The sequence below is a fragment of the Lactuca serriola genome, chromosome 7 (assembly GCF_051521515.1).
Source record: "Lactuca serriola cultivar US96UC23 chromosome 7, Lser_US96UC23_V15, whole genome shotgun sequence".
In the NCBI taxonomy this organism is placed as follows: domain Eukaryota; kingdom Viridiplantae; phylum Streptophyta; class Magnoliopsida; order Asterales; family Asteraceae; genus Lactuca; species Lactuca serriola.
In genome coordinates, this window is record NC_136414.1 from 13435695 (window position 1) to 13451904 (window position 16210).

Sequence of the window (16210 nt, forward strand, 5' to 3'; positions counted from 1 at the left end):
ATTGTTAGAAATTGCCCACATCGTTTATATGTTCCTTACTACCAACATGGTTGGAAGAACGTGCCAAGAGGGAGATTCTCCAAAAGAAATCCTTCGAGGTCACATTCATGCAATGGTTACTGGAACGCGAAAAAGGACAAGAATCAAACTCCCAAGGATAAGAAGGGAGTGTTAGACAAGAAGCCAAATTCAAGAGATAGTTCGGTTAAACCAAGATCGGTTAGTTCAAAGTCATCTTGGCGATCGAGTTCAAGTTCTAAAGCAAGTGATAAGGCATCCATCCGATCAAACATGAAATGGGTTAAACCCGACTACAGATGGGTACCAAAGGTTCATACTCCCAAATCATCTAGTAATTCTAACATTTATTAATCTTCTGTGTCTGATAAACATGATATATCATGGGAGAGAGTACCTTGCGTAGATGATAAAGGTCAACCCAGTTTCAAAATGGACTGGGTTCCAAAGACCAACTAATCATGCACTCTGTGTCGGAGCAGCTATGGAGGAATATCATCAGAGTTCAGTTTGTTAATAATGGCTGTTCCAGGCACATGATAGGATATATCTCTCAACTACATTACATTTAGAACTTTAATTGAGAGCATGTATCCTTTGCGGGAAAGGAATAAAGAAGAGGATCACAAATAGGGATTATACTTAACGATGTGAAGAATTTTTGAATCTATTTTGAAATTGAAACACAACTAAGGTTGAATGTCTTGCTGCGTCTATGTGCTGTTCTCAGATCATCTGGATGCAACTTAAATTGTTGAATTACGGTTTGAGTTTTCTTCTTGCTACTTCTGATATGTCTTAAAATGATTCGTTTTGAAGACAAATTTTGTTTAAATTTGCGTATTTATTTTATTTTCTTTCTTCCCTTGCACAAATTAAGGGATAAATCAAAATATAAAAAATCAAAAAATCAAAAATACAAAAATATGTTTTCTTTCGTAAGTATTTTTGGGAACTGATATGAAGTTTAGTGCTAAAGGAAAATATGAGATGTGTGTAATGCACTGAAGCTGAATTGTTTAGACTATGTATTCAATGTGCTGGTAGGCACGAAGGATTCAAAATTAAAGGACTAGACACAGCTGACAATGAAAGGACTTGACAATGTTAACTTATCTGGACTTTGACAGTTTCATTTGGACTGACCATACAATGCTTAAGTAGATTGAGCAGTGAGGTAAACAAGGGAGCCTACGAGATACATTAAGGTTACTTATCATCTTGAACTATGGCTCAACACTTCTTCGATGTATGAACTTATGTCCTTGATTCTGGTGCTGATAGGGTGACTGGGGGGTTCTGATAAAGTATGTCAGTGTGAAATTGTTTTTCTTTCTTTTCCTCTCTGTCATTCATATGTTTCCCTCTTTGCGTGATCAGAAGATTCGACCTAGGACGCAACATATGAACCTCTATTTCTATACATCTCTATCTATGCTTCTCTCTATCGATCTATGTCAGTCATATGTTGTCCCCTCTTTGTGATAGGAAGATCTGACTTGGGACACAACATATGCACCATTCTATCTCTCTAACCCTCTATCTATGTTAGTCATATGTTGTCCCTCTGCATGGTTGGAAGACATCTGACTTGGGATACAATATATGCATCTCTATATCCATCTTCTCTCTCAAATAACTGAGCACTCACATAAAGTAAAGAGCTCTTTGGAATTCCTTGATTGCTAGAGTATGTTGTGAAATGGGGAACACGCTCTAGTGAGTTTAAAATTGAATTAACTAACGACTGACTGTAGATCTCGTTGCTTAATTTAAGTGGACAACAAGATTCTTGGTCTTCGTCAACAAAATGGTCTATTTAGGAATATAATCACAATGTCTTGTCATTTATAATTTGTCCAACTTGTCAATATCCTTTGTGTTTAAGTGGACCACAATATTGGTGATTGACCATAGATAAACATGCAGGTGTGTGCTAATAAACGATATTGAATTGCTTGACAACTTTAATCCCAAAAAGTTTTAAATTTAGTTCTTATTTTTGTTTTTGTTAAATTTGTTAATATATTTCCTCTATGCACAAATTTAGGGGGAGAATTAAAAAATCAGAAAATTTAAAAATCCAAAAATATGTTTATTTCTGTTTTATTTCTTTTTCAGAAAAATCAAAAATCCAAAAATATTTTATTTTTACTTTTGAGTGTATTTTTATTTTTTTTCTTATTTATTTCTATTGTGTGCTAAGTTTATTTTTACTTTTATTTTGTATCTCAAAGTTTCGTTTGTCTTAAAAAGCGAATTCAAAAAGAAGAAGAGACTAAAGGAGACTGTATCAGAATTTTCTAAGCAAGGAGAAGAAACTTGGAAAGGAGTTGATGGTTATTATACTTCACTCGATTTTCATAAGGAATTGAAGAATTGAAACTGTACAGATATCGTGGCACAAAGGCGATGCACCTCGCAAGGCACGGTTATCGCTGAACGTCTCGCCAAGGCCAAGTTAACTTGGTAACTTGAAAAACTATATTGAGATATTTGATCTAGGATAGATAGGGGCTAACATCAAAATAGCCATGAGTAGTTCTGCGATACTCAACAAATTGCAGTGCGTTCCTCCGTGTTCACACATATACTGTGAGAAGTCTCCATCTGAGCTAAGGCTGGGTCCTTGAACAGCTATGGTGAGAAAGGTCTTTATGATTCTATGATCCACAAGGACTCTTTAGTCATGGTTACTTTTCAAGGCGCAAAGGTGATCGTTAAAGAATACTCATTCGAAGGAACTGGAAGTGAAGATTATTTTTCAACATTCATTCTTACAACCCCAGAAGCAAGGTGAAGTTGTACTTGAAGTTATGTGATAGATTGCACTGAAGCATCCTCAATCAATTTGCTGCTATCTATGAAATTGCTGAAGTGATCCAAAAGAATCGGTCTTTCTGTTATTTTCTCTGAAGTATTTCAAAACTGAAAGTGCTGATTTTCAAGAATCTTTACAAGAAGCCCCTACACCCAATGTGCGTTTAAGTTCAAATCTTTGAAGGAATTCCAATTGTTCAAGATAAAGTCATTCATGCAGAAACTAATATGTTCATCTTGAAGTTGTGAAGAAATAGAAGACAAAAGCTGACGTCAAGAACGAAGAGAAGATTAAAAAGAAAAGAAAGCTACAAACCCTGGGGGAGATTATTAGGTCATAAGAAAAGAAAGCTATAAACCAAAGGGGGGGGGGATTGTTAGGTCATAAGAAAAGAAAGCTATAAACCAAGGTGGAGATTGTTAGGTCAAAAATTGCGGTTTATACTTTGCTTTTCAGAAGTTATTAGAGTTACCGGTGTAGGACCGATAACACCATGTTTTGGTGTTGTTTGGACCGAAATCACATGTGATTTTGTTTGGGCTTAATATTGTTTTGTTTGGGTTTTGGTTTGGGCTTTGGTTATTAGGTCTGGGTATAAATAGTGTCATTTGAGCCTTGTAATTAGTCTTGGACGTTTTTGGGGGCTACCATAAGCTTAGAACGTGATTTGGAGAGAAAACAAGAGAGAATCAAGTGTAATCAAGAATCTATTGTATCTGACTATTCCATAATAGTGTGCATTGAAGATTAACCATCTTGTTCTTATTCTATATTTCATCTTGTCTAATTCACTTGATTGAGATTTCGCACCATCAAGTGAATCCGATTGATACATCATAGCATTTTGGGGTTTTACAACTGAGATAAAGATATTTCGTGTAATTTATCATTTTTGTGCAATCGGAAATAAAATAAGTTGTGAAAATATTCTTTTTGTTTAACGTGTTGAAATAATTTATATATATATATATATATATATATATATATATATATATATAGGTAAAAACGACAATTGAAATAATTTGAAATAGTTTAGATACTAACACAAGTTTTCTTGTGTTTTACTTGTATTCCCCCCCCCCCCTAAAACAATGAAAAATTGTGAAAATGTAGGGGGTACGAACTCACCTTATGTGTAGTTACAGTTTGATAACGAGGTGACAGTGACAATCTTTAAGTTAGAATACTCGAAGATGATTGTATCCTATGAGTTTTAACACATACTAATGTGTAAATATAATGAACTAATATAGACATGTTTTCATAACAGTAGATTATAAGAACTTACAATGATTTTCTAAGGAAAAAACTTGAAGAAATAAAGCTCCAGGTGATGTTTGATCTTTGAATTTGGAAAGGAAATGGCTTGATATTTGAGAGAGAATAGAGATGAATTTTGTTAACTGTGAATGGTTTTTGAAGAATGATTCGCATGTGTGTATTATATAGGATATACGAGATAATAAAGTGACACTTACGTTGGTAAGTGTATAATATCACTTTGGGAAAGTAAATAACCAATCAACTTGTATCTTATCTTGACTTTTAAAGAGGATTTCGGCCAAAAGAGGGTGATTTCAATCCTAGCATGACCGAAATCACATAGTGTACTCATCCTTAAGTTGATTTCAGTACTAGTGTCACCAAGAAAGAGATATCGGTCCTTATGTGTGGAGTTTTCGGGCTTAATGGGCTTTAAACTTAGTGTTTTTGGTCATGGTGAATCCAAGATAAGAGATTTTGGTCAAGGTGTGGGGTTTTGATTTAATACAACCGAGATCTTATAAACAATGTATAATATTTGACTTTTGTTGACTCCTTTTTGTCTTGTTTTGTGTTATGTGATCTTATGTTAATTGTTTTAACTTCCAAGGTTTCTTTAACACATGGTTTTCAAAATATATTTATATAATAACTTATATAAACATGCCCCCATTGTAACACCTAGTTGCTGGTACGTATTTAATTCTAAGTATTATTGTATTTTACCTTGGGACTCGGCGAGTTGAAGGTCCAACTCGTCGAGTAGACTCGGCTTTGCGCGCACGTTTTAAGTGACCTACTCGACAAATCGGGAGACTGACTCGGCGAGTTGGAGCTGTCTGAGTAAAACCCTAAATTTGAGGGTTTGCACCGTATTTAAACAACTTATCTCCTCCCATATCAGCCTTCATTGTCCCTCACACTTCCAGAAGACCTTAATCTGAAACCCTAGCCTTGTTTGAGTGCTCTTAAGCCATTTTTGTGCATTTTTGGAGGTTGTGAAGCTTAAGAAGAAGAAAGGAGCTTGGGAGTTCAAGTTGAAGCTAGAAGATCCAAATATTGTGTTCCATTTCCAGCTCATTTAAGGTAAAAAGCTTCAATCTTGACTTTCCATGTGTTTAATCAACTTTAGGGCTTGGATTTTGGTATCTTTAGGGCATTTCTAAGCCATTTTCGGATTGTTGGGTGTAATGTGGAGTTATGGATTCAGATCTTGGACTTTGGAAGGTTCTCATGGCGTAAAGATGCAAACTCTATGGCCATGAGAGCGTCATGCATCTTATAGGTCTCATTTTTGGTCCTTTTAAGTTTAAAGACCCATGCATGGACGTAAAGTTTGTGACTTTATGTGTTATATCGACCCTAAGAGGTCATATTTACCCTTTGGATGAGATGAGCTCAACAGAAATCGAGTTTATCGACATGGACTTTAGGAGATTCGGGGAGTCGTTCTTGGGACTTGGCAAGTCGAGCGTTGGTTCCCCAACCTTTTGTATTGGAGGAATCTGGTCGAGTCTAGAAGGGGACTCAACAGAGAAGGATGTGATTATAGACCTGGAAATCATGGGACTCGACGAGTGTATGAACAAACTCGGTGAGTCCAAGGCAATCTCCCAAACCATGAAGATGGACTCGACGAGTTGTTCATACAACTCGGCGAGTCATAGATTGAACACATTCTTATGAGGGAGATGAACTCGACGAGTTCAAGGGGAACTCGGCGAGTCGGTTGAAGATGGTCACGATTTTATGGTTGAAGGAGGACCCATCGAGTGGTTGCTAGACTCGACGAGTGGATTTGGGGGTTGGATCATGTTGAAAGAATAGGGTATCGACGAGTTGGTAGACCAACTCGGCGAGTCAAGTCAACTGGAGGTTGACTTTGACCAGGACTTGGGTTGACCCCTTGTGAGGGTTGTGAGTACGAATTGATAACTTAGTAAGATTTGTCATGTAGGGATTGAGGAGTCGAGGAAATTCGATTTTAACGTCGGGGACAGTGCAGACATTACGCGACATTGAGGTGAGTTACCTTCTTGTAGAAGTAGGTCTAAGGCACCAAGGCCGACCCACTAGTAGTTGTTTACAATTGAGATGATTGTCTTTGTAATAATTGTCTGGTTTGCTATTACTTGATGTGTTCTATGTGCTAGTATGTTATGTTCTATGTGATAGTGGTATTAGGAGGGGAATAGTCCCCCGATCGGTTGTTAGGACCAAAGGGTAGGTCGGACACCCCAGATATGTTTGACAACATGTTTATAATATGTTATTATGTGATAGTAGTAGGGGTGAAATAGTCCCCGTGACCGGGTGAGATAGACCGGAGGGTAGGCAGGCACCCTATAATGGCCTGACAAGGGTAGTTAGCACCCCAGAATGGCTTGATACAGGTAGTCAGCACCATAGAATGGCTTGACATGGGTAGGTCGGGCACCCCAGAATTGTCCGATAGCATGTATAATTGTATAGTATGTGGTATGATGGGGGAACTCACTAAGCTTTGTGCTTACAGTTTCAATTTTGGTTTCAGGTACCTCTTCATCCAAGGGGAAGGAGTCGGCGGCGTAGCAACGCATCACACACATATGATTTCCGCAATGAGTTTTCTAGGATTGTACTCTGATTTTTATTATTGTTCGACGTTTTGATTTTGAGACATGTTCATGATGGTTTATGGATTAATATGATATCGACAATGTTTTCTGTAAACGATTTTATAAATTACTTAATTAAAAACAAAATTTTTGGACTCGAAATTTGGGATGTTACACTTATGGCATTCAAATTTCTATTGTCTCAATGTTATTATGGGAATTCACTAGTACAAGGTTACAATTTAGACTTGTTTGTTCTAGAATTTTTTCCGGTTGTCACATCACTCCCCCACCGGTTAGAGGGAATTCCATCCCAAAATTAGTTCTAATGTGGTTATTCATGAACTAAGGAAAAGATGTGGATACTTTTGTTTCATCTAATCTTCTCGTCCCCCCTAAGTGAATTTGGGTCCTCACTTCGCATTCCAGCGGATCTTCACTTTTGTTATGCGGCTTTGTTTCGGTTACTCGTACTGTTTTCTTAGGGATGGCAAGTTGTACTCAAGACGGTTTGGGTTTTAAAAGACTCCTGTAACGACTGTCAAGGGCGTGAGGCGAATCGATTGTCCCTTATCTGTGATAATTGATAGCGGTATACTGTGCTGTCTCACCAACTCTTTGTGATATGTTCCTGTCAGCTTTTCTTATTTCATCTGTTGCTTTGATCGGTAATGAGTGTGTAGGTTTGGTTTATTTTCCTACGTTCACCCAAATGGTAGCATGTCCACTAGTAGACATGGGCAACTTTGTTCTGAAGTTCGTGGTAGGAATCGCACCTGGTTCATTTATCATCATTTTGTATATACAAGTCGTATGTAATTAAAATTGAAAGGACAGTCGAATAAGTGATTTTGAGCTAAGCCCACAACCAAACACGGAACAAGAGTTAAGGCGGAATCACATATCCTAATTCCGTAGAATCTTAATTATATACAACCCTCACGTATACACCTAGTAGTGATAGGTGAACCACATGGGTCCTTAGTCTCTATCCTTGAACTTGACTTGCTATACGAGTGGTATTCTCGGGAGGTCTGCTGGGAACACTTCGGGGAGATTACGTACTTCCGGAACATCCTTGATGTTTTTCGCTTCTTGTTTCTCATCTACTGCATGGGTTAGGAAGGCATGGTACCACTCGTCTGCATACTTCTGGGTTTTGAAGCGAGAGACGATTTGGAGGTTTGTGTCGGGTTTGTCGTTATAGATTGAAAGGATTTTGTTAGTAGGTCGGTTAAGGTGAAGGGTCTTTTTGCAGCACATGAAATTGGTTTGGTGATGACCAAGTCAATCCATGTCAAATGACGACGTTGGAACTTCTTATTGTAACCGGTGTTAAGTCGATTTGGAAGGGGTAATTGTTTAGAACGACAGTGTATTCTATGTATGTGTCTTTAATGCTTCCAGTTTTATCCTTGCTATTACTACGACGAATATTTTGTACCGTAATTAGTGAGTACTAACAGTACAAGTTATTTGATAAACAATGATGAAATTTCGTAGTATGATCCCTACCAGGTCCCTCTATAATCAATTGGTGTAAACTAGTCGTATGTAATTAAGATTGGAAAGACAGTCAAATGAGTGACTCTGCCCTAAGCCCACAGCCAAACAAGGAACAGAAAGTAAGGCAGAATCACACATTCTAAGTATGTAGAATCATAATTATATATGACCCTAATGTTTACACCGGCCACCATAGATCACCTGTCAGAATCCTTAGTTTTTATATGAGTGATATGATTTGTTCGGGTGAGGCGCAATTTATGACTATGATTTATCATGTTTCGAGATCTATGGTTGGTAAACTTTAATTGGCACTAGTTTTAGTAAAAATTTAATGCCTAAACATTGTTGTTAAGAAACGTACCGATACTCATAGGTGGTTCCGAGAGAGTCTCTCCTGCAGTGATCATAAGTACCCTTCCTTCACCACCAACATTCCTTGCTCTTGGACAATCTCTCTTGAAGTGTCCAGTTTCACTGCACTCGTAACAAGCCAGACTTACTCCAATGTCCGGGAATTGGGTGATTGGTTGTGCCAGTGCCCTACAGAAACAGGCGATATGCCCCTTCCTGTTGCAGTTTTTGCAATGCATTTCCCGAAAAACTCCCGTGTGATGGAAGTTGCACTTGTTACACTTTGGAAGGGTTCCAACATATCGATTGGGGGTGCTGGAGTAACAGGAAAAATAGTAGGAATAGTAGCAACGTGGACTGCCACAGTTTGTTGCTTCTTTGAGGAATCTTGTGACGATTGACCCTTCCTCTTGTTCCAAAACTTCTTTTTGTTGCCACCTTCTTTGGGTTGCTCGGGAATGGCTGTCATGAAGCCTTGGTGAACTCCATTATCAACGAGTGTTTGTCCCAGACGGTTGGCGCTGTCAAAAGTTAGTGGATTTGCAGCTATCACGTTTCCTTGGATCCAAGGAGATAGTCCCCAGATGTACCGTTCCACTTTCTTACTTTCCGGGGTGACCATCCTGGGACATAGAACAGCCAGGTCACTAAATCTGGCAGTGTAAACTGTAATGTCGGAGTCCTTCATCGTCAGACCCCATAGCTCTTGCTCTAGCTTTTGCACCTTACCCCTCGGGCAATATTCTGCTAGCATCAGAATTTTTAAGTCTTCCCAGCTCATAGCGTTGGCTACAGGGAGAGTCAATGATTTGACATAGCAGTTCCACCATGTAAGGGCCCTGTCAAAGAAGGTGTAGATAGCAAACTTTACTTTTCTCCTTTCCGAGCATGCGCAAATCTCAAAAATAGATTCTGTTTTTGGAACCATTACATTAGAGCGATGACTCCCCTGCTTCGTTTAAAGGATTTGGGTTTGAAATTTGTGGAATCTTTGTAGGAACACATCCTTGGTTGTTCGTGGCTTTCTCCGTGGTTAGAAAGGTTGGCACCACTACTCGACCCACCGGCACCACTCACATGGATTTGAGTCATGGCGGCTGTTACAGCAGCCTGGAAAACAACAGGGTCGTATTGTGGTGGTGGCGGTGGTAGATTTGCTAATGTGTTGTTGTTGACCCGCCTGATTGGTCTACGTGGAGGCATCTTTCTGTTATAAGGTTTAAAAGATGAAATGATGGTAGGTCTTCAGTAGTGATTATAAGTCAAATGTTATTTGAACTAGGTTATCTTAGTTTTTTGTGTAGCACGTTTCGACTTTTAAAGTGTTTTGTAAACAATTCATAACAGAAGTCTATGTAAAATAAACTTATGAAATTTTAATAGTAACCACCCTCAAATGAAATTCTATGACTTGATTTACCATTACTAGTTGTGACGAAAGAGGCGATAAGCCTAACACATAGGGTGAGTAGTGTAGTCACTAACTCACTAGGTTATAATAGTTTATTAGTTATTAAAGGGACACAGAAGGTGTTCTGCCACCTCGCACGTCTCGCGAGTGGCCTCCTCTACTCTCTGTCCCGCTGTGATTGCCCTAGCTTCAGCTGCAAAGATTTGTTGTCTCATGGTGGCTATATTTTTGTATGATCCCTTCTTGGAATCCTCCTCATGAACCCCTCCTGGTTCTTCCTCGTCTCCTCTGTTGGCTGTTGTAGTGGGGTTGCGATGTCTAGATATGTCGTTTGTGCGAGAATAGGGGTATATAAAGAATCTATGAGATTAATAGAAGCATTTCTAATGAAATTTTTATGGTGTGATCCTTACAAGGTCCTCCTATAATCACATAGTGTATACAAGTTGTATATAACCAAGATCAAATAGACCTTCGAATAAGTGATCCCACTCTAAGACCACAACCAAACAAGGAACAGGAAGTAAAGTGAAATCACAAATTCTAAGTCTATAAAATCTTAGTTATATATAACCCTAACGTATATACTTGGCAGTTATAGATCTACCAGTAAGGGTCCTTTTTTTTCACATGATTGATTCTGGTAAGAAGGCCCTTCTCGGATATTAGTTTATATAACTATCGAGGCCTAAATATTGTTGTTCTCGTGTTATAGTGCCATGAAATACTCCTATAGTATTTTAACTTTATGTTTGGTTCTAGAGTTCTTCTGGTATATAAAGTTGGTAAGTTTTAGACTTGTTGCAACACCACGATCATTCCCAAACACATGTTGGTCGTATCTCAAACAAATATAATTGATCAGGCTATATTTATCCCATATATGATTACATAACTATCAAGGCTTAACCGCAACGTCCAACTTATCTAAATACTTTTATGTAGTTCTTAATGTGATACTGTTTCTGGTAGGTATGCATGTTCGTATACTTTTACAAAAATACTTGTATTTTAGAAGTAAACTTTTAGTCAGAGCGTTTCAGCCCCATTCTATTTATAGTTGTATATCTTGTGTGGTTTGATATACTTAGTTCACTATAAACAATGCTCTGATACCAATCTGTCACACCCGCAAACCAGAACGACACAAACGTTCGGGGGCGGATGACGTCATGTACAGTATCACAACAATTGAATAATAGTAATCAAATTAACAACCATCATATTGATAAAGTAGTGTTTACATTGTGTTCGAATCGTTGTATGTTTGACTCCAAAAGTATATAGCAACAACTAAGACGTGACTATGCTCCATCTTCTCAAAACCTGTGTGTGTACCTGTCTATTGGTTCTCTAAGAATACAAGTGGTTTTGAAAGTGTATCAACATTTAAGTTGGTGAGTTCATAAGTATTTTATATGAAAAGGTATCTCCTTTGTTCCTTGAAAATGTTAGTGTGTTCCTCCAAAAAATTCAATATTTTCTTTTGTAAATGAAATGTAGTCTTAGACCTTAAGACCAAAAATGTACAAGTTTTCTTATGCTTAAAATTTGTAATACGAAGTATGAATTCATGTATGTAGTGTAACCCTTACTAGTTCCTTCTATGATCACTTAGTGTATACAAGTTATATATATAATTAAGATCGAACAGACAGTCGAATGAGTGGTTCTGCCCTAAGCCCACAACCGAACAAGGAACAGGAAGTAAAGCGAAAATCACACATTCGACTGCCTATCAGATCTTCATTTTATATAACCCTAACGTATATACTATATACTATGTAATCATAGAGTGAACAATAATGGTCGTATCAGAAATGTAAGCTGCACTGTACTAGAAAATAGTATACTGTAATTGTATTTGTATGTAATCCTTTTAATGTATGCGTCTGGATTCACCAGCTATACTGTAAAATATTGTATTGTAGTTTTATTATTAAATAAAAGTATTTGAGGTTATGTAAGTATTCATACACTAATCGTATTGTTAATACCAAATTGTGAGTTATTATAACCATGCTTGATGACCTAAGATGGCCTGATACGATGTTCTTCAGGCGTCGGAATGGGTACGACATTTGTCACCTCATGCTTGCCAGCCTAACTGTAGCTAACAATTTAGGTGAAAGGACCCAAAAATAATTACCAAGAATTTTGTTTTTAAAAAACATTAATAAAACCATAATTACCATTCGATATATAAAACATAAGTTACGATACTCAAAACAACATAACAAAATAAGTGTTAATGTATCTAAATCACATATCAAATATCTAAGTAATATCCCAGGCTAAAGAAATTACAGTGTGTGCCATGCGATCATCCCGAGCCCTTCCCCTTACTAATGGAAGTACCTGAAACCAAAACTGAAAAGTATAAGCATGAAGCTTAGTGAGCTCCCAAATCTACCACATACCATACACGTAATCACATAAAGCATACACTGGGCCTAGCCCACTACATCGGGTCCCGCTCGGCATCGGACGAATCCGACATCGGGCCCCGCGTGGCATCGGACCGAGGTCCGGTATACAAGCATATCAACACATATAACGTAAACACATAACATAACACATAAAATACGTCGGGCTTGCCCCGACATCGAACCGAAGTTCAGAAACACATAAGCAAAACATGCAAGAATCATGAAGACATGAAGCATAAAAACATTCCTCGGGCTTGCCCCAACATTAGACTGAGGTCCGAAACTACTAATATCTATACAGGCCTACTACTGGAGAAAAAATCACCTTGTAATGCTGAACGTCAAATATCGCGGGAAGAAACCTCTAACTGCTGCTCCGGTGACTCCCGACTATCAATATCATAACAACATTTAATCAAAATCCATCATAATTCCTAGGGTAAAATGACAATTTTACCCTTTGGTCTAAAATTGGACCATACCCACGACCCAAACCCATCTTATCCTTCCTAGCCTACCAAGTACCCATTACAGGTCCCCTAATGGCCTAATTTTCCAAATTGGGCCCAATTCCCCAAATGGGCCTTGCCCCAAGCGCAATAAATCCTTAGCCCCAAAATAACTAATTTCAAGTGGACCATTATGGCCCAAACACTATAATTCTAAGTCCTAGGCCCAAACTCCGCTCCACAGTAGGCTATGGGGCCTAACTGTTTAGGGCCAACTTCTAAGGCCCAAAACCCAAGTTCTCCACTCTGCATGCGTACGTGCGGCATACTTAGCACATACGCCCAACGTACGCTGGCCTTGACCAAATGCGAGAAATTGAGCTAGTACACGCAGCGTACAAGGATTATGCCTAGCGTATTGGCCAGTTTCCTTGGGGCTCTATTTGTGACTTAATCCAGTAAGCCCTCACGTCCAGAATGCCGATCTAGGTCCTTAAAGACATCTTAGTCCATAAAGTTACAAACTTTTTGTGCTTGGATGCATGGGTAGGGGTCAAAACATGATTTTGGTTCTATAACAAACTTTGTGACCATCAAACACTTACATGATTGGGTCTCAACCAACCAAGTCTGATTTTTATGACCCTAAGTGCTTCTAAGGGCTCAAAAGGACAGTTCTTAAGTTCTGAAACCATCAAGATACAAGAAGCCTCAACAATGGAGTCCAAAAGTGACAGAAAACACCCCCAAAATCAAATCTAAGCAATAAATAATCAATTTTGGAGCTTGATACCTTAAATAAGTCAAAAATGATGCTAATCCCCTGGATCTACAAGCTTTCTCCACTTCTCGCTCCTTCTTCAAACTTGTATCTCTTCAAAACCACCAAAACACACCAATAAACTCCAAAATGAGCTCAAGATACAAATGAGAGGGTTAGGGTTCAAGATGGACACTGAGAGGGCAAGGGAGGCTAAGAAGATAATGGTGTTGGAGGCTATAAATTGTTTAAATAGGGTGCAAACCCTAAAATTTTAGGGTTTGCATTTGAACACCCTACGCCCCGCGTACGCATGGGTACGACCAACGTACGCATAGAGCCTCCACGATGCGCGCCTCTCTTATGTACGCCGTGCGTACACCTTGTACGCCCAGCGTACGCCTTAATTCCTCCATTTTAAAGAAACAAAAATACAATTCACTTGAATAATAATAATCAAAATATATGATGACTTCCAGGCGTTACATTAGGTGCGATTTTGTCAGTCCTGTACAGATCTATAGACAAGTGTCACGCTCTCCCTTCCGGAGACCTTGCTTAAAATTTCAGGTCTTTTGTTGGTACTTAGATAAGTACTTGAAGTGTGTCTCACAAAGCTATATTGACGGTTACTTGTAGAATAATGAAAGGTCATTTTGTAATGAATAAACTATATGTATGTCTCATAAACTATACCTATTAACGTGTTGAAATAATATATATATATATATATATATATATATATATATATATATATATATATATATATATATATAAATAAGATTGTAAAGACAGTCGAATAAATGATTCTACCCTAAGCCTACAACCAAACAAGGAACATAAAATAAAGTGGAATCACCAATTCTAAGCCTGTAGAATCTTATATATATATATATATATATATATATATATACACTCACCTTATGTGTAGTTTCGGTTTGGTAACGAGGTGACAGTGACGATCTTTAAGTTAGAATACTCGAATATGATTGTATCCATTGAGTTTTAACACATACTAAAGTGTAAATATAATGAACTAATATAGACATGTTTGCATAACAGTAGATAATAAGAATTTACAATGATTTTATAAGGAAAAACTTAAATAAATAAAGCTCCAGGATATCTTTGATCTTTGAATTTGGAAGGTAAATGGCTTGATATTTGAGAGAGAATGGAGATGAATTTTGTTAACTGTGAATGGTTTTTGAAGATTGATACATATGTGTGTAGTATATAGGATATAAGAGATAATGAAGTGACACTTACATTGGTAAGTGTATTATATCACCTTGGGAAGGTAAATAACTAATCAACTTGCATCTTATCTTGAATTTTAAGGAGGATTTTGGCCAAAAGAGGGTGATTTCTGTCCTTGCATGACCGAAATCACCTCGTGTACTCATCCTTAAGTTGATTTTGGTCCTAGTGTCACCAAGAAAGAGATTTCGGTCCTTATGTGTGGAGTTTTCGGCCTTAATGGACTTTAAACTTAGTTTTTTCGGTCATGGTGAATCCAAGATAAGAAATTTCGGTCAAGGTGTGGGGTTTTGATTTAATACAACTGAAATCTTATAAATAATGTATAATATTTGACTTTTGTTGACTCCTTTTAGTCTTGTTTTGTCTTATGTGATCTTATGTTAATTGTTTTAACTTCCAAGGTTTCTTTAACACATGTTTTTCAAAATATATTTATATAATAACTTTCATAAACATGTCGTTATGGCATTCAAAGTTCTATTATATCAATGTTATTATGTGAATTCACTAGTACATGGTTACAATTTAGACTTGTTTGTTCTAGAATTTTTTCCAGTTGTCACAAGCGAGTCCATGCCCAAACACTTAGGGCCCAAAGGTTCGAAATTTGCCGAAGGCCCAAAACTTCCTGAGAGTGTACGACCAGCATACCTCTTCTGTACGATTAGCATACTGAGCTAAGGGGTTGTTCACGTATCGTACAACATAGTACGCCTAGCGTACAAACCGTTCATGAACAAAATCCATTAAGTGCTTAATGCATGCAGGCTCTTCATTCAAATTCTAGATCTTGGTCGATATAATGGTCCTAAGGCATAAAGTTGGCATCTTTATGCCTTTGCATGCTATATAAGATCCCAACAACTCAATCTACTTTATTAAGACCTTTCCAAAGGTCTTAACTCATGCATGGAGCCAAAGAAGACATCAAGTTTGCAATTTATACTATAAACAAGTCCTAGAGTATCAGATCTAACCTTCCTAACATCTGGAGTTCCCAAACTCCCAAAAGATGATCTATGGACTCAAAATTGGACTCTAGCAAACCCTAACTCAAAAAGTAAGGAGGATAGACAATATGCAAGCTTTTTACCTTCAAAAGCTCTCAAAGATCCTCTAGATGCAGGATCAATATGCTCCTTCCTTGATCAAGGATAGAAAACCACCTTATTCTTCTTGAACACTCCCTAGAAAAGTCACCAAACACACCTTTAAGCTCAAATATCACCAATTCTTGCAAAAATAGGGTTTAAGGATGAAAACAAGCTATGGAGGTTGATTAGGGTTTGGTCCAAATGATATAAGGTTTTTTAAATTCGGTGCAAGTCAAGAAATTAGG